Source organism: Symphalangus syndactylus, chromosome 8 (assembly GCF_028878055.3).
Source record: "Symphalangus syndactylus isolate Jambi chromosome 8, NHGRI_mSymSyn1-v2.1_pri, whole genome shotgun sequence".
NCBI classification, from domain to species: domain Eukaryota; kingdom Metazoa; phylum Chordata; class Mammalia; order Primates; family Hylobatidae; genus Symphalangus; species Symphalangus syndactylus.
The window spans coordinates 65,676,894-65,704,819 of record NC_072430.2 but is presented as its reverse complement, the minus strand read 5'-3'; the positions used below and the strand labels follow the sequence as shown (position 1 = coordinate 65,704,819).

The following is a 27,926-nucleotide window of genomic DNA, read 5'->3' as shown; positions in this document are numbered from 1 at the left end:
AGTAATTGTTTAGGATGTGTTTAGAATAATGTTTCCCTGGTGGGCAATGTCCCATATTTAGAAAAACATCTCATCATACTAGTGAAAATAAAACATCCCAACATTAAGAAGAAACATAAAATATAACTTTGAATTATTACCCACACAGTTGCATTCTTTATTGTAATAAGCACAGAAAAACGTTTTCTGTGATAAGAAATATCTAAAACAACACATCCTTTCTCAGCTCCCCTTCCATCTTTACTAGATTATGTATTACTTTCCAAATCAGTCCTTTCAGAATTCGATGATGTTACAGGAGTTTATATAATTGATTTTAAGAGTTTAAAATACTTAGTTTACAGAATATTTTAACTAAGAGTCTCTGTTTAATGTGATATATATACTGTTAATATCATCACTATGATTCAGAAAATATTCACATAGTGAATTTTCCTACAATATTAATTCTGGACAATAAGCCCACTATTAAACACACTTTTTTTTTAAACTGTTCAAAATATTTTGCTCTTTGTTTTACCTAATTATATTTGCAGCAATGTTTCACAGCCTACCAATATGTTGTTGTTTATCTGTTAGATTTTGATTCATGAAACCTGAAAATAAATCAGATTTAGGAACTGTTTTCCAAGATAGTGATATATTATTCATTTATCTAATTTATCTTTACACATGAAATGCTGGATTATCTCAGTAGGTATCAAATTAAGACCTTACCAAGTAGTATTCAATATGCACTCATTCTCATGCACATAAAAGACAAACATGAGAAAAAAAGTGCAATCCGCTACCTTTAAATGCCTACACTGTCCTCAACTATTGTTATCCAATTTTTAATTTTAGTACATTAAGTACAACTACATTTTTTTTTTTTCTTTTTCATACAGGGTCTCACTCTGTCACCCAGGCTAGAGTTCCATGGTGTAATCATAGTTCACTGTGGCCTCAACCTCCTAGGCCCAAGCCATCCTCCCACCTCAGCCTCCTGAGTAGCTGGGGCTACACGCATGGGCCACCATGCCCAGAAAATTTATTTATTTTTTATTTTTAGTAGAAACAAGGTCTAGCTATGATGCCCAGACTTTCTTGAACTCCTGGCCTCAAACGATCCTGTCACCTCGGCCTCCCAAAGTGCTGGGGTACCACTAATTTAAAAGGCAGTCATTGAAACATATTTCTTGTTCTCTTTTCCATAATGGAGTTATGACTTGAAATCATAAGTACAGTATCCTTAGAAACTGCCCAGCTTTATCAGAAATAAGTTCTGAATGTATTATCAATTGTGAAAAGACAAAAGATCACAGTTCCTAATATTCAGTTCTAATGGCATGGTTCCCAAAATGTAAAAGCTGTGACTGAGGCAAGTATTTCAAGAGAGCTTCAGCTGTAAATGAACACAAAACTGAATTTCTTTGCCATGCAAACAAGAGGCACACTTTCAACCAGTAACAGCTGGCTTCATATATTCATCTTTGGATGAAAAGAGCAGGGCAGTTTTAAAGTTGACTTCTGAGAGCATCAGATTTTGGATAGTGTCCTTTCTCAGGTCCTGTTTCCTTGTCTCCTCATCCCATTTTCAAAGCCAGACACATAAACCCCCGCACTCCTTTAGCGAAGGGCTCAGTGAGGGCGTTTTTGCCACCCGTGGCCAGGCGTCATTGGGTCAGCAAAGTCAGAGAAAGCCTAGAAAGGCAGAAGCCCAGGAAGTTGACGCCCTGCGGGACTAGGAGCCAGGTGCTGGGTGTCTCTCCTTTCGTGTGCGGTCCCCAGCAGCAGGACCTGGTGGGCGCAGACTGGCCGGAGAGGTGTGGCTCGCCCCCTCCCCACACCCCCAGGTGGCAATGAAACCTCCATCTCCTGGCTTGATTCTTTGTGCTATAAAAAATCTTCCACTGGCCCTTTGCATCTCTCGCTCTCCATCCCCCAAAGCCACTATCGGGATGGGACAAAATAATTTCTGAGGGGCCACGGGCACTAAAACCACAGCAGACAGAGGCTGTGTCTACCTGAGGAACTGGAGAGGTAGAGTTAGCGGGGGAGGCTGGGCCAACTCGGCGGCGCCCCCTCCATCCAGCGTGAAACCCACGAGGCGCGGCGTCCCGAGTGGCGGGCGGGCAGGTGGCTGCGGGATTCACGAAGCCTCCTCCGCCGGGGACCGCCTCCTCTCGGGGTGGCCTCCCCTCCGGCGTTCCGCTTTAGTAAGACCACGCTCAGGCCAAACAGCCGCCCCCGGCCAGCCCTACTCGGCTCTGGAGGGAGAGCCCCGAGGGAGTCCAGCCGGCGGCGGAGAGGGCCACTCGGCCAGAAGGTGGGGAGCCGCCGGCGTCCCCTCGCACCTCGGTCTCCACAGCAGGGGGAAAGGCCCTGATCGCCGTGGTCCACACCACCGCGTCCGCCTGAGGCTCGCCTCGCTTCCTGGGTCCCCAGAGGGATGGCTTACTCCGCTTTCTCCTGCCCCCAAGTGGCCGCACCCCTCCGCGGGGCGCTTGGTTGGGTCCAGGGCGGGGCGGGCGGGCGCTCCCCGTGCTGCCGCGAGCTCCGCGCGCAGCTCCCGCGGCTCAGCTGCAGCCGCGGCCAGTTGGGGCGGGTCGGGGGCGGGGTCTCAGGGGGCGGGGATTCGGGGGGCGGGTAGGGTCGGGAGGCGTGGGCGGGGGGCGGGGCGGACGCGGAGCGCTCCTCTGGCTGGCGGGGCCAAGAGGCTGAGAGGAGTGGGGCAGGCTCGGCGCCGGCAGGAAGCCTCAGAGGGCTGACCGGAGAGCCCAACGCCTGGTGCTCAAGACTTTCTCCGAGGTATGAACAAGAACCCGGCGTCTGGGCCCTTTCGGCCCGCCCCATCGCTCAGCCGCCGCGCCCCGGACGCCCGCTGTGCCCCCTGCCGGCGGGGCGGCGGCGGGACTGGGTTTCGGGAGGGATTCTGGAAGTCGCGAGTCCCAGCAAAGGCAGTGCCCCGCTCTCCGCCTCTTTCTTCGCCTTCTTCTCGCTCCCTTAGCTCTGGGTGTCGGGCATCGGCGGTAAGGTCGCTTCTCCGTGAGTCGGAGCTCGCCCACTCCGGGACGGGCGGACGAGGCCCTAGGGCAGCCGAGCCCGGCAGCGGGGGAGGCGTGGAGCTCGGGGCCGCTTCAGCGGCGGGGGCGGGAGGCTGGTGCCGGCTGCGGACTGCGCGCCTGAGCTCCGTGCGCCGTGCCTGGTCCTCTGCATCGCAGAGGTCCCCGGATCACAGGGCTCCCTGGCGGGCCCCGGCACCCAGGTCTGTGTCGCTGTGGCTGGGCGCCGGGACTAGCACCCGAGTCCCGCGCTCCCGGGGGCTGCGCCTTGCCGCCTGTTGTGCGCGCGCGCAGAGGCCGGACAGCCCGGCTGCGGGAAGGGACCCGAGCGCAGGGTCTGTCCCGCGTCCCGGAAAGTGCCTAGTCGGCGGAGCCGGAGGTTGAGCTGGGGCAGATCGGCGCCAGATGGGGGCCTGGGTGAGATACGAGTTGGGGGCGCGGCCTGCAGAATTTGGGTTTCTGGAGGAGCTTGCGGCGCGCTGGCGGAGCCCCAGGCGAACAGGACCACCGGATTCGGCTCCGGGAGGGCCAGGCACTGTCAGGTATGGACAGCTGGGGTCCACCCGTGTAAGCGTAAAGTCTACAGAGATTAAAACAACAACTCGAGTCCTGGGACAGCATAACCTGATGGTGCGGGCGTTTTCTTAAAGGCACGAATAGATGGGAAAATGTCAAAATAAGCATATTTTAAAGTTGAAAGCTGGCAGATTTTCAGGTCGTGCAGTTGTGTAGCTAGTGTCCGAAGAAATATTAGCTCGTTTTCCCCCTTAACACCTTTTCATTTTTATTTTTTTAAGCAAAATCTGTTTTGCCAGTATTTCCCTCAGGAGCTGTGCATTGCTCACAGCAGGGAAGGAAAACTTCAGCAAGCGTTCTCAGGTTGCTTCTGACTTCCAGCCTGTGCTCTCCAGCATTTCTGAATGTGGAGAAAAAGTATCTCTTGCTGGATTTTCCGAGTATGATTCCCTTCTGTTCTTCTCTGGGACCCGGCAATGTTTGTTTATTGGTTTTATAAGCATCTATTTAAATTTAGTTTTTGCACGAAATACTCCCTCTTGCCACAGGGTGTAGTTTGGGGTTTAGAAAATGCTGTTTTGGAGAAAGCTGCTAGTGGCTTCATTTTCCAAGAATGTAAGTCATTTCCTTTCTGTGATTTCAGGGAGTTGATATTTCACAGCATCAAAACTTCGTGGGGAAAATTTTCCGTAATACATCTGTCATTAAAAAGGCTTGTGACTTTTGGGTTTCCTTCTTAGAGCAGTGCATGAGTTTAGGTTCAGCAGTGTTAAAGGATGAGAAGTTTTTTTTTTTTTTAGAATTTAGAGCATTATGAGACTATTGTAGAAATTTTAACAACCAGGACCTACAAATGGCCTGCAGGATGGAGAGTGGGGGAGGGGAGAAGACCAGAAGAGAGGCAGGAAAACAGATGCCTTTGCTGATGTCCTTTGTAGTATAAAACTTAACAGCACCTAATCATTTTCTCAGGTGTGGCTTTGGGAAATAAACGTTTTATGTTAAAAATGAAAATACTTCACAATATGAGACAGCTGGCATTTGAATACTTTTCCCAGTATGTTTGTAAACATACTGGATTCATATTTCATATTAAAATGGACATTTCGTAGGATTATTAGATGAAAAGGGTCCCCCAGGGGATATCTAATATCAAATTATATGCAGGACATCTTCTCCAGAAAGCAGACTGACTGTAATATGAACTAATATTCCCCGCTTTGAGTTGCTTGCAAGAATCTCTGAGATCTGACACTGATGGGCTACAGTAATCAGCAGTTCTTGCAGTACTCAAGACATTTTAAGGGGCAGGAAATTTTTCCTATTTCCAGTATCTCCTTTTTGGGGGCAACAAGGATAAGCTGCTAGTTTTAAGTACATAATTTGAACTTACAGATTTAAGATGCTCCTGGCTCTACAGGAAAACGCCTGAAAACAGCATGGGCCTGGATGAAGACGCGCTGCTTTTGAAAGCAAAATGCCAATGTGCTAGGTAACAGTTTTTAGTTACAAATTCTTAAAAAAATTGTTACTCAACTAGGTTAGCTGAATGGGGGGGGGGTCTTTTTTCTAGTTTTTGGATTTTGTTTCCACATTTGACTATACTTATAAAGCTTTTGGCTTTCTGAACTTATGATGTAATAGACTGCGTAGCCTTTTGTGGCAGATGCTTGGAATGAAAGTTTCAAACGTAATTGTTTTTGACTGAGCTGCCAGGTTCAGAATTGAGTGTAAATGAGTCCTGTCTCACAACTGACTTTTTTGATAAAGGAATTCTTTGTAGTTTTCGATTTGGATGTTGCACATTTTGATTTCTAAAGTTGTGGGTTTTTTTTTTTTTTTAAGAAAAATAAAACCTGCAAACAATTATTTTATTACATGAAAGCCAGTACCAAGAAAAGATTAATTCAGTCCAGATGTAAAAATGTATGTGAATTTTAGATTTGGATGATCTCAACAAGTTTTCCCTTTTGTGGATGGGACTGCCTGGATCCCAGATGGCATTCACAAATTATCCCTTAGGTAGTTTTCTGAGTTGAGAATGAAATTTCTTGGGCTTTCCTTAAAATCATTTTAATATTAAGTCTTCTAAAGGATAGAAAGTTTTTTGCATTTGTACATTTTTGCATTTTTCTGTTCATTAATACAAACCTCATAAATGCCCTAGTTTGGTAGATGAAGCATATTTCTTTCGTAAGTGGGAAAACAGGAGTTATTCAGTTTGTGTATCCTTATGGGTAAAGCATAGAAGCTTTGGCTTTCATTTTTGTAATTTCAACTTTCTTTTAAAGTAAAAAAAAAAAAAAAAAGTTTTAAGTGTGTTTACGATCCTCAATAGAATCCTACTGCAACACAGTTTGTGGTTTCAGGTATAGCAATTGGTCCTTGTTTGATGATCCCCTACCTCCTCCCCACCCCCAACGAGGAACAACAAACACAATTTATTAAAAAGTCAGTATATTTTTAAACGTGTACTCCCAGTACTAGAGTTATAAAGGCTGTTTGTTGCACACATTAAAATTATGTATTTTTAGGAAGTCTTTGTATGATTATATCATTACACATTTTGGGAGTGTGTTTATGTTGTGATTGTGTATAAAACAATGGAAAGTTAGGACAGAGGAATGGGAAAGATTTAGCGAAGGAGTTCTATGAGTAGTGAAATTTCAATTATAATGTATGTTCCCCAAAACCCAAACAGGAAAAATGTTATCGTTGGTCTCTGTGGTTAAACTTTGATACAGAGGGTAGTTGAGAGGGCTTTCTGAATTGCACGTTATCCTGAGGAAGAGGCTTTGGGGGCCTTTAAAAATAAGTAGAAACAAGTTAAAGGGATAATTTGAGAGGAACGAAGAAGTAGAATACTGGACATTGAATTGCAAGGAAAACTTAAAGTTAGAAGGATAAGTATTTAAAACCAGGCTGAAGTAGAGAGAACTTACTGTTTAAAAGTGTAGATTAAAGAATAAGGTATTTTTAGCTGAGAAAAAAGGATTAGAATGATTAGAATTAAGGTGCCCTATAAGGTCTGTGTACAACTTGAAATAGGACTGCTAATTGATAGTTATCCTGGAAACTGCCTGTCTTCGTGTTGAATCACTAGTTTGGTGTTAAATAATATGCAGGGACTGGATGCTTATAACTGTATTCCGTACACTCCAAAAGCCACTTCCCATTTCAAAGACTGGAAACATTTTTTGTTTAAGTGCTAATGATTCTACAAATATTTAATTAGTCCCCCAACATTTGAGGAAACTACTAATGTCTACTTCCCATGCTGTGGGACCAGACGGGGCTCTACAGCAGTAATGGCTGAAGTTATTATGAAGTTTTAGGTAAAAACAAGCAATCTGTGCTTCTCATTACCTTATGCGATTTAGTGGTGTAATGACTTCTGATGCAAGTTTGTGTATGATCACTTTTTATATATATCAAATGGAACAGAGCAGTCATGCAGTGTATGTACCATATTGATCAAAGATGAATTACACAACACTGAGAAGGGGAAAGAAATCATTGATCTCTCAGCTGATTGTATTACTTCAAGTCAAGAAGAGAAAAACGTGCTGAAACAAATTCACAGATGAACCAAATACAGTCCCAAGGAGAAGACAGTGTTTTCCTGGAGCTTCCTTGGAGTTGTCTGTAGCATGCATTTTCTTTTCTTTTTTTTTTTTTTGAGACTGAGTCTTGCCCTGTCGCCCAGGCTGGAGTGCAATGGCCTGATCTCAGCTCACTGCAACCTCCACCTCCCGGGTTCAAACGATTCTCCTGCCTCAGCCTCCCGAGTAGCTGGGATTATAGGTGCCCGCCACCACACCCATCTAATTTTTGTATTTTTAGTAGAGATGGGGTTTCACCATGTTGGCCAGGCTGGTCTCAAACTCCTGACCTCGTGATCTGCCCGCCTCGGCCTCCCAAAGTGCTGAGATCACAGGCTTGAGCCACCGCACCCGGCTAGCATAGCATTTTCTTGAATGTCTTTCCCCACCTGTATGGCCTTACTTAGCAGAGTTAAATTGATACATCAAGAAACTAGGTAGAGATTTGGTCATTATCCAGGTCATTGCATTAATGTGCTGATAATTGGGATAATTCTGACGAAAAATATCTATTTAGACTCTGAGTATTCCAAATGGATCCTCTTGGGGGTGTTTTCAGATGTTTTCCAGAAAGGGAAAACTTTGTACATGTTTTATACAACTTTGAGCAATAATGTTTTACTGGTATATGAAGACAGAGGGAAAAACAATATTTTATATTAATTTATAGCCACAGTTTCATGTGAGGGAGGAAATCATTTAAAAAAAGCAATTTCTTGATGCATATTTTAGGAAATATAATGAAGTTTCTCACTTAGCTTTTCAGATGATTTTTCTCTCTGATTGGGTTAAATGAAATGTAATTAATTTTCTCCCCACAGGTAGTAGCACTTGTGTGTACCGTTTCAGTAGATGACTTTCTTTTTTGGTCCCTGTAGCTTTATTTCTTTGAACTTGTTACTGAATTATACACAACTAGACAAATGCACAGATCAGGAGTGTACAGCCCAAAATGATCACATCTGGGCAGCTAGCATCCAAATCAAGAAACAGAACATTACCAGCCTCTCTTTACAGTCATCATCTTTGCCCCAGGATAACCATTATACTGACTTTTATTGTCATGGATTAGTTTTAAACTGTTCTTGGACTGCATTTAAATGCAATAAAATACACATTTTTTGGTCATCTTTAGCTCAGCATAATGTCATGTGATATATCCAAATCGATGTAGGTAGCAATAGGTCTTTTTTCTGTTATTTCTGTGAATGAATATGCCCAGTTTCTTTATCCATTTTGTTGGTGGATATTTGGGATATTTGGATATTAGGACAGTACATGGTAGGTGACCTTTTGATGGCTCTCAAAAATGTTGAGCACTTCAGGGTTGAAAGCAGATTATGGTCTTAAGATTAAAAGAAAAAAAGTAACGTTAGAGGTAAGATGTGAGAGGAAAAAAAGCAATCTTAAGAAAACTTTAAAGGTTCAACTCAGCCACTGTATCCTAAGGATATAGTTTGGAATATACCAACTAGATATCACCAGATTTCAATTGAGAATTGTTAAGAGGAAGGAGGCCTTAGGTGACATCTAGCCAGCCCCATCATTTTTCAGAGATGGAAGCACTGCGGCCTCAAGAGGTTGAATGATTCATACAAAGTCTCACAGCTGATGACAGCGCCAATAGTAGAAGCTGCTCTGACTCTCAATCTTGTCTCCTCTAGTGCCACATGCTTGTTGGAGAGAGAGAAGGCAAGATCAGGGCTGCCAGCTATAGCTGTGCAGGTTTTGCTATGCAAGGTGGGTCTGAAAACCAGCTCCCTACTATGTAGTCCAAGCAGTGAGTCCATCGGGGGGCTCACTGCCTGGAGGATGGGTGCCCTTTTCTGATTCATGCAAAGGTATTCTATGGCTCCGTTCAGATAGACTCAGATCTGCCCAGAGAAAATGGATCTGTAGCCCAGTGAGGCAGAATTTTTCTTCATTCAGCCTGCTGTACCTCTGCCCTCCATACAGAGCTCTGTTGGGGCTTGCCTTTTCCCTTTTCTCTCTCTCCCTCACTTCTAGGGCTTCCCAATGAGACTTTGGGTTATAAGTATCAAGTAGGAGATCTCTTGAGGTCCCTCTTGATTCACTCTTTTGTTGATCCATAAATGATCTGGGATGGACCCTAATTTCACAGGACTGCTTAGTCAATATTTTCGGAATAACTCATCCTTAAGAAAATGTTTCAAAAATTCATTTTTTTGGACTCCTCCTGCCTTTATGCTTCTCCCTCTTTTCTCTCTTTTTGTGTCTTCCTTCCACCCCCATCCAGTTATCGTTTCTTAAAGATCCCTGGAAACATCCAGTCTTTGTCTACTGAGAGCAGCAGTGAAATACTGACACTAAAATCTGTGGCAATCTCCAGGAAGTACTTATTGTAAAACATAAGATTGTGATTTCACTGAGAGATCTAACAGATAAAACAAAGTGCTTGCAAAGGAAAACTATTCATGTATACATTTTCTTTTATGTTTCCCTAAAGAATAAAGGACAGTTTTATTATTTGAGAAAAGACTCAGAGCTTCAGCTTAAGCTCATTAAAAAGGTGAAGAGAAGGTAAAATTAGAGAATTTTATAAATATGTGTGTAGTATTTATATATCCTACCCGAATAAGATACTGCTTATCACAGCAAAAATTTAGCGTATGTAATGTTAACAAATAAAAAATATGCTGACCATAGGGCCACAGCTCTGACAAGTTGCTCAGTGAAATTACTACAGAATAGAGTAATCCATATTGAAGACAGCATAGAAGAGGGATAGTAAAATATAATGATAGGAATGAGGTCTTTGAGATCAGTCCCCTGGGGCCCAAATCCAGACTCCAGTATTCTCCCATGTTTAACCTTGGGGAAGTTACTTAACTCTCTACACCTCTTTTTCCTCATCGGTAAAGTGGGAGATAATTATAATAGCTATCCCACAGGATTGTTCTTATTTTTAAGTGAAATGGTACGTGTAAAACAACTGGCATGGTCTTTGATATATAATAAACGTCTTACATGATGTTAGCTATTGGTGCTTAAGACAAAAAGAAGTGATGTATAAAAGGACTTACAGTTTTATTGGAGGTTCCCAAGCCTTCACTTATAAGCATTTCATGAGATTTAACTTTGTTTTTTGATGGCATTAAGCAGGCAACAAAACCTAGTATTTCTCAGTTACAGATACTGGCAAGTCTGTGTTGCTGCAGTAGGAGCAGCTGGCCTGTCGCACTGATTACTAATTGATCGAGTTATTTTTCCTAATTCTCTTCTAATTTCCAGCCGTCTCAGTCCTTCAGCTTCTGTCTGCTAGATAATTGTTTCTTTCCATATGTCAAAAAAGCCAGCCTGCAGATTTTTAAAATTCTCCTTACGGTGACTGATGTTGTGCAAGGTTCTTTTAAAGTTAAAGAGTACCACTGAGTGGCCCGTGTCTTTTGCTCATGTTCCCTGTATGGCTTCATGTGAGTACTTTTGAAGAAACCCACTATTATTGATATGAAGCAGTTCTTTATTCCCACCCGTTAACCATTGGCACAGTTTATATAATGTGGGTCAGAACCATTTGTGATTTTCTGTTATGAGGGCCAGAGTTTGAGATTTTAAACCATTTATTCAAAGAAACGTAAGAAAGACACAGTTAAGCACCTTAGAAAGATACATTTTCATCTAACTAGTCTAATTACAAGCTCAGCTAAAAAAGGTACAGGATCCTCTAGAAGAATCGTGCTGTATTATTCTGATCTGTTCTTTAAAGGGTGGGGGACCTAGTCCGGATAACCCAGTTCCCTGTTGTGATTGTGCATGTAAAATCTTGAGCTTAGTAAACTTAGCACTTTAAAAATGTTCACAAGTCCGTCAAAAACCAGGTTTTATGTCTTTATGAAGTATTCAGGACTATGCTGAATACTTTGTGCAATTTCTGCCAATGCGTTTCATGTCTAGTTGGAGGAACAAAATACATGTGTGTGAAAAGATATTAGATGTTTCCAGATGAGTGTGAAGTTGAGCTTCGGTTTTAGGGTCCCAAATCAAGGATGGTCACATAGGATGTTCCCAGCCTTCCTGGGGCCACTGGATTTATATTGGATAGTGAAGTCAGGCTGAGATTTTTCTATCCTTCAAGCCCATAGAAAAGGGGCTTTTCTAGGAGCAACAGAATGTTCAAGATCTGGTAAAAATCTCAAATATTAAAAGACAACTATGAAATTAATATTATTAAATGTTTAAATTCATGCATTCAATATAATGTATGCCTAGTATATGCCAGGCACTGGTCTAGGTCTGAGAAATGTCAGTGAATACAATAAAGAAAAAAAAAAAACTCGCCTTTGTGGACCTTATATTTTATTAGGAGGTAATCAGCATAAGAAAATAAGTGTTGTAGTATTTTGGAAGGTAATAAGCCTGATGGGAAAAAGAAAAAGTAGAGCAGGCTAAGGGACAGTAGGAGTGCTGGGGGAGGGAGGCAGGGACTTTGCGATTTGGAAGAGTATAGTCAAGGTAGGCCTCACTGAGAAGGGGGCTTGAAGGAGGAAGAGAGCCACACAGAGCTATCTGGGGGAAAAGTGTTACAGCAGAGAGACTAGTGAAGGCATCAGGCAGAAGCATGCCTGATGTGTTCCAGGAACAGGAAGAAGGCCACAGTGGTGGAGCACTGAGAGCAGGGAGAGAAGGAGCAGTAGATAAGGTTAGAGATGTTTGGAGAGCACGTTTGGCTTATGTGGACCATATTCAGGACTTGACCGTTAGTGGCATGGGGAGCCAGCTTTTGTGTAGAGGAGTGAGATGATTTGATCTGCATTTTGATAGAATCACTGGTTGCTGTAGGAATCTGGAATTTAGGGAAGAGGTCTAGGTTGGAGATACAAATTTGGAAGTTGCCAACAGAATTTGGATGAGATCACTTGGGGAATGTGTGTCGTCAGAGAAAGAGGCTTATGGACCAAGCCTTGGGGCATATCAGTATTTACAGTTTGTAGAGAGAAGAAGAAATCACACACATAATCCAAGAAAGTGTTTTAAGCCAAAGTAATTATGCACATTTTTCCAACATAGTGAACCCAATTAAGTGTCTCCATTCCTTGAGTAACAATGTTATCACTAGAAGATATTGTTAAGTCTATTGACCTACACAATGGAAGAATGAACTATGAGTTGTTTTTCTAATTGTGATGATAGTCTTGGGCTAAACCTCATGCTTCGTCTTTTAGAGGTTGTGTTGATAAGGAGGAATCAGTAAAAGAAAATTAAAAAGGAGCAAGCGGAGGATAGGAAGAAAATTAGAACAATGTCCCTGTAGTCAAAGAAAATATCTCCAGCAGAAGAGTAGATCAGTTAGCTCACATGTTGCTGAGAGATCAAGCAGGGTGAAGACTGAGAGTCGCTCATTGGATTTAGCAACCTGGGGAGTCATTGGTGATGATGACAAGAGCTGTGTCACTGGAGGAGTGGGGATGAAAACATTATTGGAGTGGGTTCAAAAGAATCAAAAATTTATGAAAGATAACTATTACTTGTAATTCAGTTTTGTATATTACAAATATTTAATATTGGATGTGGGTACATTTTAATATGCCTGGTAGGATGTGCAGTGGGACTTTGGAAATGGGAATGTTGGAGGCCATGCGTATCTTTAGCAGGCTTTGTCAGGGTTAGGGAGCCTTTCAGCTTTTCCCTAGTTATTATTAGAAGGGTAGGGCTCTAGTATATAGATTGTAGTTTGTATATTTTGAAATAGAGAAACAGTTCTATGCAGTTTTTTAGTTCTTTGTTAAATGTCTTTGGATGAGAACTATATCTTGAAAATACTCATACTTTGTTTAAAGACTTTTTCATTTCTAGTAAAGATGTGTTCTTTAATTCAACCTGTTGATCCTTGTCTTAGATTGTTTTTTGATACTAAAATGGAGTACCACACATAAGGTATTCTGTCCATAAAGAATGGAAGTTTACTATTGACATTCTTTACAGAACTAGAAAAAAACTATTTAAAAATTCATATGGGACCAAAAAAAAAAAAAAAAAAAAGAGCTTGAATAGCCAAGGCAATCCTAAGCAAAAAGAACAAAGCTGGAGGCATCATGGTACCCAACTTCAAATTATTAGAGCCACAGTGACCAAAACAGCATGATACTGGTACAAAAACAGACACATAGAGCAGTAGAACAGAATAGAGAGCCCAGAAATAAGGTCACACACCTGTAGCTGTCTGATTTGCAACAAACCTGACAAAACAAGCAATGGGGAAAGAATTCCCTATGCACTGAATGGTGCTGGGATAATTGGCTAGCCATATACAGAAGATTGAAATTGGACTGCCTCCTTATACCATATACAAAAATTAACTCAAAATGGATTAAAAGCTTAAATGTAAAGCCCCAAACTGTAAAAACCCTGGAAGACAACCTAGGCAATACTGCTCTGGACATAAAAATGGGCAAACATTTAATGATGAAGGCACCAAAAATTGCAACAAAGGCAAAAATGGACAAATAGGATCTAATTAAACAGCAAAGGAAACTGTCAACAGAGTGAACAGACAACCTACAGAATGGAAGAAAATATTTGCAAACTATGTATCTGACAAAGGTCTAATATCTAGCATCTATAAGGAACTTAAATTTACTAGAAAAAAATCCATTAAAATGTGGGCAAATAACATGAACAGACACTTGAAAAGAAGACATGCACGCAGCAAACAATCATATAAAAAAAAGTTTGTCATTGATATTGGAGAAAGCAAATCAAAACCACAGTGAGATACCATCTCACACCAGTCAGAATGGCTATTAAAATGTTAAAAAAATAACAGATGCTGGCAAGGTTGTGGAGGAAAAGGAATGCTTATACACTGTTTGTGGGAGTGTAAATTGGTTCAACCATTGTGGAAGACAGTGTGGTGATTCCTCAAAGACCTAAAAACAGAAATACAATTAGACTCAGCAATCCCTACTGGGTATATACCCAAAGGAATATAAATCATTCTATTATAAAGATGCATGCATGTGTTCATTGCAGCACTATCCACAATAGTAAAGACATAGAATCAAGCTAAATGCCTATCAGTGGTAGACTGGATAAAGAAAATGTGGTATATATATATCATGGAATACTATGCAGCCATAAAAAAGAATGTGATCATGTCCTTTGCAGAAACATGGATGGAGCTGGAGGCCATTATCCTCAGCAAACTAATGCAGAAACAGAAATACTGCATGTTCTCACTTATAAGTGGGAGCTTAATGATGAGGACACATGGACACATAGAGGGGACGTACACTGGGGCTTACCAGAAGATGGAGGTTGGGAGGAGGGAGAGGATCAGGAAAAATAGTTAATGAGTACTGGGCTTAATACCTGGGTGACAAAATAATCTGTACAGCAAACCCCCATGACACAAGTTTATCTATATAACAAACCTGTACTCATACCCTTGAATTTAAAATGAAAGTTAAATTTTAAAAAAAGGAAGTTCATTCAGCTTATGGTTTGGGGGCCCTGAAGTCCAAGAGCATGGCACCAGTATCTGGCTCAGGTCATCCCATGGTGGAATGCAGAAGCAAGGGCAAAACAGAAAGCACAAGGGGCTGGACTGGTTTTTATAACAACCCGCTCTTGTGATAACTACATTAATCCCCTCATGAGGACTTGACCCTCATGATTCAGTCACCTTTTGTTAGGCCCCACCTCCCAATGCTATTGCATTGGGGATTAAGTTTCCAACACATGAACTTTCGGGGGACACATTCAAACCATAGCAATACTTTTTCATGAAAGATGAGACATGTGCTTTGAGTTGGCTTCTTTTTCAGCAATGGTGATAGGTTTGATCTGACTAGGCCACACAGTATAGTGCCCCACTGGCCTGGAGGCCATCATTCACAGAGTAGATGGCTCAGGTTAGTGAATCCCAAGAGCTAGAGCAAATTAATAGAAAAATTGCCTCGTTAAAATTTTAAATACCTTGTTGATGACTTTCATCATGAAGTGTTATTTCAAAGCATGTGATTAAGCAATTTTCATAGTTCTGTATTTTATAATTATACACCAAGAATTTTCTCTTCTGGGAACTACCTTTGAATTTTGCTGTCTGTAATACTATCATCAAAATGAATCAACAAGTGTCTGATACTAATTATCTTTTCTTTCTCTAAGCTTATTAAAATGCTAACACATAGGCCTTTAATGCATAAGTATTGTTTTTGGATAGTTAAAAGCTTAGAGTGATTGGTAGAATGAAAACTTTGTTACATATATTTTAGTTTGGTAATACCAAAATATAGTATCAGTCTTTAGAAAGTTGCTAATTTAGAAAATGCTGGAAAGGGCAAAGACTTTCCTTTGCAGTGGATTAGGGCACAAGGTTTTTGAGAAGTGGAGCTCTGGTGATTATATGTGTGTTTCTAGTGGGTTGTGGTATATGCATATAATGTCAGCATTCTCTTAGGTACTGCTTTGCCCGCCCTGTTTTATTTGTATTACTTTGAATGTTTTTGTCAGCTGAAACTTGTAAGTTACTCTACAGTTAGTTAAGTTACAGTACAGTTAGTTAGAATGTAATTGGCTTGGAACAGAAATACACAAGGCCAATGTGAAATAATTTCACAGCGCTGAGGATTTTACTTTGTAGATACTGGAGTATGCAGAGGTATAAAACTGAGCAAGTTTTGAAATAAATGTTATGTCACTTGTCAGTGACTACAGAATAAAGTCCAGATCTCTTAGGGTGGAATTCATCATGCCAACCCAGAGTTGCAAGCCTGTGGCCCACCAACAAGTTTGGCTGCAGACATGTTTTGGCTTTTAACATAGTTATTTGCCAACATTTAAAAATAGAGAAATTTTACATTAAAAAATTGCATTTTATACCTTCTCTTGAAAAATTTGAAGGCCTGGCAAGGTCTGTTGTAGCAACATAACAGCTTCCCCCTTTATACGGGGTGTGTGGTCTGTAGTCTCCCACAGTCCCTGGCAGAGACTCTCTTGTCCCTAACATTGGAACCAAGCTGCTGTAGGCATTTTTCATCCTGCAGGCTTCACTTCTTTGCTCCTGCCCTGGTAGGCATGTGAGTTTGCTGACCTTGTGTTTAGATACTTATTTTTTTCTCAAAGTTCCTTAAATCTAGCCAAATTCTTCTTCCCATTGTCCTGTCTAATGCATACACCCTTCGTCTACCTCGTGTTTCTGCTTCTGGCTTCTCCTTCCGCTGCATCCGAGCTGCATGTTGCTTGTGTCACATCGTTGGAACTTAGCACATTTCTAGCTCCCCAGCTGTACTAGTTTCTTAAAGACAAAGATTATTTAATTTACTAACACCTAGCAAATTTATTTCAGATCTTCTAGGTTAACTATTTGCTATGGTTTGGCTGTGTCCCCATCCAAGGCTCATCTTGAATCTAACTCCAAGAATTCCCATGCGTTGTGGGAGGAACTTAGTGGGAGGTAATTGAATCATGGCGGTGTGTCTTTCCCGTGCTGTTCTCCTGATAATGAATAAGTCTCACAAGATCTAGTGGTTTTAAAAATGGGAGTCTCCCTGCACAAGCTCTCTTCTCTTGTCTGCCGCCATGTGAGTTGTGCCTTTCACCTTCTGCCATGATTGTGAGGCCTCACCAGCCACGTGGAACTGTAAGTCCAATAAACCTCTTCCTTTTGTAAATTACAGAGTCTCAGGTATGTCTTTATCAGCAGCATGAAAATGGACTAGTACTCTATTGTTAGATTTAGCTTCCAGTGGGTGGTAATCTATGATTATAGTGACACCTGTGGAAGAAGTAGAACGTAATCAAAATCTCATGTGAAATCTACTTCCTCAAATAGTGCTTTCTTAATTTACTGTGCCATTTCCTTTGTAGCTTTGCAGTAACATTTGTATAATCCATTTGAATATGAATTCACTAAACACCTCATTTATTGCCATTTCCCTAGTTCTGTTACATAGATGGATGATGCTTCCAGATGAACGCGTCATTACTATGTGCCATTTTATTATTTTTGATATGCTTCTTCCTAATGACTAATACTGTTTTAAATGTCTTATCTTTTTATTCATTTGGTAAATAGTATGTCTACTGTGATACCTTCCCTTTTGAAGCTTTTACTTTTTAGCAGGAAAGGCAGATTTAAATAATGGAGTACATAATGATTTAATTTCAAAAAGTGTTACTAAGAAGTAGAGGTGCTGTGAGACTTTAGGGCAGTCTGATCTGGTCTAGGAGTGGGGACTGAAGTGGGAATTGCAATAGGACTGAATTCTGAATTCCTTAACTTTCTCATATGTATTCCATGGCAGTTTGTAAAATAATTGGAATGTAAAAATTTAACCTTACAAACAAAAAGATAATTTTGTAACAAAATAATCGTTAAAAAGTTTTTTCCCTGAGAACTTGGCTGTTGTCATTGCATTAGTGATAAACAAAATTATGATTTATAGCTCTAGAATTTATTGTTTGGTACCTGAGTTGAACTCTGTTTAAATAAATAAACAAAGGACAAACGGGAAATTAGGCTAGAAATTTCAGATAGTAGCCTGGCACAGTGGCTCACACCTGTATTCCCAACACCAGGAGGCTGAGGCAAGCGCATTGCTGGAGCCCCGAAGTTTGAGACCAGCTTGGGCAACATGATGAAACTCTGTCTCTACAAAAAATACAAAAGTTAGTTGGGTGTGGTGATGCGTGCCTGTGGTCCCAGCACTCTGGAGATTGAGGCGGGAGGATTGCTTGAGCCTGGAAGGTCAAGGCTGCAGTGAGCTGTGATCATGCCATTGCACTCCAGCCTGTCCAGCCTGGGTGACAGAGCAAGATCCTGTCTCAAAAAAAATCAGATATGAATAGCTTACAAAAACAACTTTTATTTTATGAAACTATAATTATTTCAAAGGTATTTGTAATGAGGAATTTTCTCATGGCTTTCAGAAATAGGATATAAAAAATAAACGTAGTACTCCTCCAACAGTTACTAGTGGATAGCACCTTTATTTAATACTTGCAAGCCCATAACTGAAAAATTAATACTTTATCGGTTGGAAGAATTAAGTAATATGGTATCCTGAAAAAAACTCGGCAGTAAATTTACTGACATGTGTGACCCAAAATATAGAGTGGAATTTTGTGTGGTTGCATATGTTTTATCACAACAATCAGAAATGTTTTATGTATTTTCTTCCAAAGAAAATAGAATTCTATACTTAACCCATCTAAATATAGTGGTAAAGTTAATTTTTTGCATAGTTTAGTGACACACTGAAACAAAGGTCAGCTGCAGTGGTGCCATTTCTGAAATCTCTTTTGAGGAACTCACGTTACTTATAATTATAGAAGGAGATTCAGAAAAATTGACATGTTTAAGGGTTTTACTTCAAAGAAACCCAAGATTTTCAAGTGTAATATTAAGGATATTTAAGGAAATTAAAGTCAGGAACAGTTTTTAATAAATGTTATCTCATCTAGAATTTAAAATAAATTCTAATTAAATCTTAAAAATAAAATCTTTTAAAACTCAAATACTCATTTTCTGAACCCTCATTCATTTTAAATCTGTGAAAGAGGATGTTGAGAGCTAATGGTTTGTAACTGACTAAATTATTTGCTTCTACAGTCGCCTAGAGAAGTGTAAAGAAAAATTTTCATGAAATACAAGTTGTAGAGTAAAACCTAGCAGGGAAAGCTAATTGAAGTTATCTAACTTATAAAACAATATTTCCTTTAATTACTGCCTTACATATTCTTGAACTAGGCTCATGTTGCTGATGAGTAAATTTTCAGGAAATTTTTAATCAGTATATTATAGATACAGGGTCTAAATTAATTCACATCATCAGTCATTTGTTCAGAGCAGCTGTTACCCTGAAAAATACTCTATTAATTTATAGAACTGGTTAGGAAAGGGAAATGAAAGTAAAGGTGTTTTGAAATGATTACATATTATACATTTAAGGGTAAGATACTAAGGACAGTTGCTTGATTTACTCTTTAGAGCTTATTTATTTATTTATTGAGACAGAGTCTTACTTACTCCTTTACCCAGGCTGGAGTGCAGTTGCATAATTTCGGCTCACTGCAACAACCTCCTCCTGGGTTCAAGTGATTCTCCTGCCTCAGCTTCTGAGTAGCTGGGATTACAGGCATGCACTACCATGCTCGTCTAATTTTTGTATTTTTAGTAGAGACAGAGTTTCGTCATGATGTCCAGGCTGGTCTTGAACCCCTGGCCTCAAGTGATCTGCCTGCCTTAGCCTCCCAAAGTACTGGAATTACAGGCGTGAGCCACCGTGCCCAGCCCAGAACTTTGTAATCTTTAAATTAGAATGCAGAAGGCTGTGAAGCTCGAATGAAATAATGCTGGTGTTTTTGTTGTTTTGAGACTGAGTCTCCCTCTGTCACCCAGGCTAGAGTGCAGTGCCACAATCTTGGCTCTCTGCAACCTCCGCCTCCCGGGCTCAAGTGATTCTCTTGCCTCAGCCTCCTGAGTAGCTGGGACTACAGGCATGCACCACCACACCTGGCTAATTTTTGTATTTTTTAGCAGAGATGGGGTTTCACCATATTGGCCAGGCTGGTCTCGAACTCCTGACCTCAAGTGGTCCACCCACTTCAGCCTCCCAAAGTGCTGGGATTACAGGCATAAGCCACCACGCCTGCCCAAAATCAGCTTTTTAAATGATGAATCATATACAATAATAAAATAAACAAAATTTTTTTTTTTTTTTTATGAGATGGAGTCTTGCTCTGTCACCTAGGCTGGAGTGCAGTGACGCGATCTCGGCTCACTGCAAGCTCCGCCTCCCGGGTTCACGCCATTCTCCTGCCTCAGCCTCGCCGAGTAGCTGGGACTACAGGCGCCATCCACCACTCCTGGCTAATTTTTTGTATTTTTTTTTTTTTAGTAGAGACGGGGTTTCACCGTGGTCTCCATCTCCTGACCTCGTGATCCGCCCGCCTCGGCCTCCCAAAGTGCTGGGATTACAAGCGTGAGCCACCGAGTAGATAATTTGATGAGTTTTGACAAATGTATATATCATCATGTAACCAGCACTGCGGTCAAGATTCAGAACATTTTTGTCAAGCCAAAAAGTTTCTTACAGCTCCTTTTTAGTGAGTCTCCTCCCCTGCCACTCTAGATGCTTTTGTATCTGGCATGTTTCACTTTAGCATGATGTATTCATCCATTTTCTTGCACATATCAGTAGTTCCTCTTTATTGTTGGGTGGTATTCAGTTGTCACAATTTGTTTATTCGTTTACCTGTTAGTGGATATTTGGATTGTTTCTAGTTTGGAGCTATTATGAATGAAGTTACTATAAGCATTTATGTATTATATAAGTCTTGGGGGACATAACTTTTCATTTCTGAGTTGTATGGTAAGTGAATGTTTATAAAAAACTGTCAAATCCATTTTCAAAGTGGCTGTATCATTTAACATTCCCACCAGCCATGTCTGAGAGTTCTAGTTGCTCTGAGAGTTCTAGTTGCTCTAGATTCTCACTAAGATTTGGTATTGTCAGTGTTTCTAACTTTAACCATTCTAGCAGGTGTGTAGTGGTATCTGGCTTCGATTTTTATTTGCATTTTCCGAATGACTAATAATGTTGAGTATCATTTCAAGTGCTTATTTGCTATTTGTATATCTTTGGTGAAGTGACTGTTTAACTTTTTTGGCCATATTTTTAAGAGTTGCATTGTTCTTGAGTTGTAATATTTATATATTTTTGGATTTAAATCTTTAATCAGATATGGTTTTTATTTTTCCAAATATGTTTTGAAAATGTATTTTCTGTTATGGTGATTTCTTTGTCATTTTTTAAGTGACTTTCAAAGGTCAAAATTAAAAAGCAAAATTTTTGTGGTTCATGTTTTTAATGCCCTAAGAAAACCAGGGCAACAAAGATCTTCCTCTGTAAGTTTTCTATGACTTTGAGTTTTAGCTTTTCAATTTGGGCCTGTAGTTCATTTCAAAGTAATTTCTGTATAAGGGCTGAAGTAGATTGGAATCAGATTGTGGATTTTTACCGAAACAAAAAAGTCCCTGGGATTTTTAAAAACTTTATTTTGAGGTAATTTAATTTTTTTAGAGACAAGTCTCACTCTGTTGCCAAGACTAGAGTGCAGTGGCATGATCATGGCTCACTGCAGCCTTGACCTCCTGGGCTCAAGCAGTCCTCTGCCTCAGCCTCCCAAGTAGCTGGGACCACAGGCATGCACCACCACAAATAGCTAATTTTTTATTTTTTATTTTTTTTGTGTGGAGATGGAGGTCTCACTATGTTGCCCAGGCTGGCCTCAAGTGCTCCTCCCACCTTAGTCTCCCAGAGTGCTGAGATTAAAGGCATGAGCCACCGCACCTGGCCTGAAATAATTTTAGACTCACAAGAAGTTGCAAAAATAGTGTAAAGAGTCTCCCAATGATAATCAACTGTAGTCTGTTTTCAAAACCAGGAAATTGCCATTGGCACAGTACTATTAACTAGCCTTGGATTTCTTCAGTTTTTATGTGTACTCATGTTTAACACTAATTGAACTTTGGTTGTAGTTGCATTGAATATATAGATTAGTTATGGGAGAATTGATATCTTAACAATATTGAGTCTTCCTATTAATGTACATTTTTATATATTTAGTTAGGTCTTTTTTTTTTTTTTTTTTTTTTAAGATAGAGTCTCACTCTGTCACCTAGGCTGGAGTGCAGTAGTGCAATCTCGGCTCACTGCAACCTCCACTTCCTGGGTTCAAGTGATTCTCCTGCCTCACTCTCCTGAGTAGCTGGGATTGCAGGCATACACCACCACTCCCGGCTAGTTTTTTGTATTTTTAGTAGAGATGGGGTTTCGTCATGTTGGCCAGGTTGGTCTCGAACTCCTGACCTCAGGTGATCCACCTGCCTTGGCCTCCCAAAGTGGTGGGATTACAGGCGTGAGCCACCACTCCCAGTGGTTTGTATGTTTTATCATGAACATATGTTAAATTTTATCAGCTGTTTTTCTGCATCTATTGAAATGATCATATAATTTCATTTTTTCATCTGTTATGGTGAGTAACATTGATTTTTGAATATCAAACCAATCTTGCATTCCTGGGATAAACCTAAGGTGGTCATGATATGTTATCCTTTTGGTATATATTGCTGAATTCAGTATACCAAATTTTGTTAGGAATCTCGTGTCTATGTTCATGAGGGATATTGGTTATTTAAAAAATTTTCTTATAATGTCACTTAGTTTGGGAAACGATGGCCTCATAGAAAGAGTTGGGAAATATTCCCCTTTCTTTGGTTTTCTGGAAAAGCTTGTGTAGAATTGGTATTGATTTTTTATTTGAACATTGATAGAGTTTACCAGTGATGCCATCTGAGCCTAGAATTTTCTTTGTCATAAAATTTTTAACTAAAAATTCAATTCATTTAATAACTGAGGGATCTTCAGAAAGTTCACAGCAAATGCATATTATGTATGGATTTCAGAATGGTTTTGCACTGAAATAAACTCAAATACTAACATGTTATAAGATACCTGAATAGGATCTAGTTTGAGGCACTAAAAAAGGGTAAGACAGCAGTGTGAAAAGAACCCTTCTCAGAGCAACATGAATTCTGCTGAAATTGAGGCAAGAGTAAACATCAAATTTATGGTGAAGCTTGGGGGAAGAATGGTGAAATCATTGGTGCTTTACAAGAAGTTTATGAGGACAGTGCCCCAAAGAAATCAGCAGTTGGTGGATAACTTACTCGTTTTAAGAAGAGACTAGCGAATGTTCAAGATGAAGCCTGCAGGGGCAGACCATTCACATCAGTTTGTGAGGAAAAAAATTCATCTTGTTCATGCCCTAATTTAAGAAGACCAACATTTAACAGCAGAAACAATAGCCAACACTGTAGAATCTCAATTAATTCAGCGTACACAATTGGAACTGAAAAATTTAAGTCGAGCAAACTTTCCACTAGATGGGTGGCAAAACCATTGTACCCAAATCAGCTACAGACAAGACCAGAACATTCATTGGAAATTTTAAAGAAATAGGATTAAGATCCTGAAGCATTTCTTCAAAGAATTGTAACAAGAGATGAAACATGGCTTTACCAGTATGATCCTGAAGACAAAGCACTTTCAAAGCAGTGGCTACCAAGAGGTGGAAGTGGTCCAGTCAAAGCAAAGACCAGGGCAACAGTTTTTTGGGATATTCAAGGCATTTTGCTTGTTGACTGTCTGGAGAGCCAAAGAATTGTAACATCTGCTTATTATGAGAGTCTTTTGAGAAAGTTAGTCAAATCTTTAGCAGAAAAATGCCTGGGAAAGCTTCTCTGGAGAGTTTTTCTCCACCACAACAATGCTCCTGCTCAATACCTCTCTTCACACAAGGACAATTTTGGGAGAGTTTTGATGGGAAATCTTAGGCATTCACCCTACATTCCTGATTGGCTCCTTCTAATTTCTTTTTGTTTCCTAATCTTAAAAATCTTCAAAGAGCACCCATTTTTCTTCAGTTAAAAATGTAAAAAGACTGCACTGACATGGTTAAATTCCCAGGACCCTCAGTTCTTTAGGATGCACTAAGTGGCTGGTATTATTACTTATAAAAATATCTTGACCTTTTAGAGCTTAGGTTGAGAAATAAAGCTTATATTCTTTATTTCTATCTTTTAGTTCCATTTTTTCCATGAATTTTTTGAAGTCCCCTCATATAGGGCTGTTCAGGTTATCTATTTCGTCTTCAATGAGCTTTGGAAGTTTGTCTTTTAACAGATTTGTCCATTTTATCTATGTTTTTGAATTTATTACTGTAAAATTATTCATAATAGTCTTATTATTGGGTGCTGGATTTTGACAGTTTGGGCTGGGCTTCATTCTAGAAGAATGAACCCATTCATTGGGTTCCATTTTTCACAGAGGATAAGTGTAGATAAGTTACTTGGGCATTAAAGAGTTTGGACCTTATTCTAGCATGTTAGTTACTTGGGCTTTAAGAAGTCTGGACTTTATTCACCATGTAGGTAAGTTACTTGGGCCCAGTTTGATCCTTTTGAGTCTTGCTTTTACCCTTCTTTAGAGTTGGTTCAGGGCAGCCTTCAGACTGAAGCTTTACTTGGCCTACTGAGGTGATATCCTTCACACTAACCTATCTGATGCCATAAATATTACAGGGTTTCTCCTCTGGCTAGTGGGAATGAGAACTGTGCCCAGCTCTATGTGAGCTATAGGAATTGTTTGACCTATTGCTTGTCGAAGATTCTTTCCTCTGCCCTGTGGAGTTTTTTGTGCACGTCAGCACAGATCAATAGTTAGCCAATTATCAGGAGAACCTCTCTGAAGATCTTTGGACCTCTCCCTGGGTTCCCCTACTTCCTCTTTGGGATTCTGTGCTGCCCCCCAAATTCTAGCTGCCTCTGCCTCCCAAACTTTCTCTTTATCTTCTCAATTCAGGGAACCTTCTCAGTTCTTTTTGAATTCCTTTCCTCACTGTGGACCAAAACTGCCTCCAGTCATTAAGTTTGGGCAATCATTAGGCTCACGTAGTTTGTTTTCCTTCAGTGTCTAAAAACCATTTGATGCGTTTTATCCGCTTTTCTAGTTGTTTATGGCAGAGGACAATTCCTGCAGTAATTAATATTTGATGGCCAAGAACTGAAAGTTCCTGGATGTAACAGGTTATTTTTCAAAATTCCCCAAAACTGGAAGAAATGCATTGAAAAATGTGGAGGGGAAAAAAAGTTCAGAGGCGTTTTTTTGCATAATTATGTGTGGAATCTGGTGCTTTTTATACTGATTCTGAGGAATGGTCCTTGGGAGTAATCACTTGCCAGTGGAAGTTTGTAGATTGTCTAGAGTTTGTGGTGCATGTGACAAGTTAAGAGTCTGAAAGGAAGTATTTCTTTTTTATTATCAGAATCTTTGCTTTTAATGACTTTATTCACTAAAGTGGATAACTTAGACCTCAGCTATGGTTTTCAGTTATTATACATGGAAGCTTAGGAAACATCATGACTTTTACTCTTGGAGAAAGTAATTTCCAAATCCTAGACAGATGACTTTCAATTGGAAGATGCTTTTGAAAGAAAGACTCATTAGAGGGAGTTTCAGGATTTTGTCTCCTGGTTATTGAAATTTGTACTGAAGGTAAAAAGCCAATAGATTTACAACTTTGCAAATCTTATATCTGAAAAAAAGAATCCAACTTTTCCTAGAAAGTCCACTATGAGGAGCAACACCATGTTTTCTTAATTCATTCTTCCAAACGTGAAAATCGTGAAGGAATATAGGCACTCCTCTCAGTGAGTGCTTTTTAAATATTTGAATGATTTTGCCTGTGAGTCGGAGATAAGGTGATTCCAAGGCAATTAATTGTAGGCGACATATAGTCTTTTCTAGGGTAGGATTGAGGGAGTAAGAGGCAACAATGAGCCACTGGTGTTGAGCAGTGGTCCTGCCATGCCTGCTGACTTGGAATAGTCTGCTCCTCGGGTTTCTCCAGGATAAATGTTTATGGGTCAGTCTCAGTACTTCTGCCTTTCCAGTATGATTAGAGCCATATGAAAAAGCAGTGCTGAGCAGAGGTAGGGTGGTTTCTTGTTTTTGTTTGTTTGATTGATTTGGGGTTTTCTTTTTTAACTCTAACCTTCAAGGTTGAGGTATGGTTCCATTTTTCATAGAAGATTAACCCTGTTTGTGTAGGGTAAGGTGTAATTCTGGTTTCCTTCCCCCACACCCTTTAAAAAGCATACTTTAAGTCTCTCTCAAAGCATCAGAGGATGATTACTGTGAGAAGGAATGTTCTCTTTTGGTAATATGGAGGGGGACACACACTGAACAACCAGATGATCTAGTAAATAGGTAGGTCAAATGGAGGTGACTGGACTGGGCTCTTCAGTGACTCATTCCTGGATTTTGTTGACTTCACACACCAGAGAGACCAGAGAGGTTCACTGTTAAGTGGCTTTATTTCTGTTTCTTTTAGAATAGATAGATAATAATTGAATTGACCTTGGTTTGTATATTACTTCAAAACTCTAGTTGAGAAGTTACAGAAATAATGCCTGTGAATTGGCATATGGGAAATAGAATGTTGCTAGATAGGTAAGTACCACTGAAAATGAGATTCCACACTTGGTGTAACTGGCAGATTCATGGTAGTTATCTTCTAGAAGTAAGCTAAGAGAATGAAACACTGGGTGACAGTAGAAGAGGCCGGCTTCTGATTGAAGATTCCCCTGGGAGAAGCATGAAGGATACAGCCATCCCTAGCTCCCAGTTATGTTCTGACAGCTACCTTAGCAGTCTTGGATCCATGTTTCTCTGGAATAACAGAAGGCACCTTGGTCTCCTTAGAGCACATTGGCTAAAGATTTGATGACTCCACAGGGGAACTGTAGATCTCTGATTAATGGAAGGCTTTGTTAGGATAGAAGTGTCTTTTAATGTGTTGGAGACAGAATCTGTACATGAAAATGACAATGGTAAATATGTTGTGAAACTATAATAAAGCCATGTATAAAAGAAACATTTTTATCATTTCTCTTAAGGGCTTTTAAAACTGTATGTTTTGTCTTTTTAAGTTTATTTAGCAACTTGTCTCCAGCTTGTGTAATCACTGCAAAATCCCCCAAGGGGGTGTTAAATAAGGACTTTTGTAGCAGTAGAAAGTCTTGTTCGATTGTCCAGATAAATTTTTTAATTTGAAGTCTGTAGATTGTGCTTTTGATCTTCTTTGCTTTAAAGAGTACCTGGCCTTGGAGCCTCACTTTGCATTATTCTGCACATGTACTGTGTGTGTGTGTGTGTGTGTGTGTGTGTGTGTGTGTGTGTCTGTGGGTGTCCCCACAGCAAATGCTGCTGCTTTGAGTGTGTCTGAGTAACAACATAATCTAAGCCCCATAATTTATGTAGGGTAAAAATTAAATCTAGAATCTCAAAAGCCCTTTTCTGGCTTCATAAAATTTTTCACATATAATGAAAGGTATCAAGATAAAAGACAGGTTTTATTAGCATTTGGGTATGTTTAATTTAGTAAATTATTTTAGCATGTTTCTTAACTTTCTATTTAAAAATATAAAATATTGAACTTTCTGAAAATATACTAGATTAAGCTAAATTGTTTTTTACCCATGGGAGTTTTGGAATATAATTTAGGAAGAAAAATCCCATTAAGGAAAAGCACACCAGGGTCCTACAACTGACTCTAATCTTGGCCAGCACATTCTCTCAAAGTGCCAGTTTCTTAACCTATAAACTTAAAAGGTTGGATGAAGTTGTCTCTAAAATCTGTTACAGTGATAAATTTTTCATTTGATTGCACTTTGTTACATTTGTTTCCAGTTAGGAATAGATAGAAACTCAGAAATTATTTTATACCTGTCACTAGATTATAAAAATTACAAGAATTCATTAACAATACTAGGAGCTCTAAGGCTTTTCTTAGTTTCAGATCCCTGAAAACAAATAGTGTAGTAAGTGAAATAACATTTTTTAAGTACTTGGTACATGGTAATTACATGGTAGTTAAACTCTGCATAGGATCCGCAATAGATTCATCCTATGTGAAATGTAGCAGGCAGTTATAGCAGCATTTCATACTTGTCCTGCCTTATGTATCTTTTTAAAATTTAATTATCAGTACGTGATTATTCACAACATTTTCAACCTCAGTACTTCTGATGTGCTTTACAGAATTGTGAAATATACACATAGAAGAGTGTTTGTAACATCTGTACATTTTAAACAATAATATTGATGAAAGAACACCATTGTATTCACTACCAAGTTTATGAAGAAAATTTCTCTAGAACCTTTGAAGTTCTCTGCTG

General features: G+C 39.8%; 1 protein-coding gene and 1 long non-coding RNA gene across 13 annotated transcripts in view; one reads left to right on the top strand and one right to left on the bottom strand.

Annotated features, from left to right (window-relative positions):
* Positions 1-133: 133 nt before the first annotated feature.
* On the bottom strand, positions 134-2,503 carry LOC134737333 (uncharacterized). Its single transcript, XR_010122131.1, has 2 exons — positions 2,007-2,503; positions 134-1,683 (listed from the first exon to the last, which is right to left on the bottom strand). It is a non-coding gene; the product is annotated as an uncharacterized lncRNA (long non-coding RNA).
* Positions 2,504-2,630: 127 nt separating this feature from the next.
* The window catches only part of FRMD6 (FERM domain containing 6), an 81,085-nt gene continuing 55,789 nt past the window's right edge, over positions 2,631-27,926 (top strand). For 4 of the 12 annotated variants that reach the window (XM_063644587.1, XM_063644582.1, XM_063644585.1 and 1 more), the window contains exon 1: positions 4,340-5,052. The gene's annotated coding sequence lies outside the window, so the exon portion shown is untranslated. Of the gene's footprint in view, positions 3,012-3,050; positions 3,587-4,339; positions 5,053-16,742; positions 16,764-27,926 lie in introns of those variants that run through there. The other 8 variants (XM_055289385.2, XM_055289378.2, XM_063644584.1 and 5 more) reach the window with 6 other exon arrangements.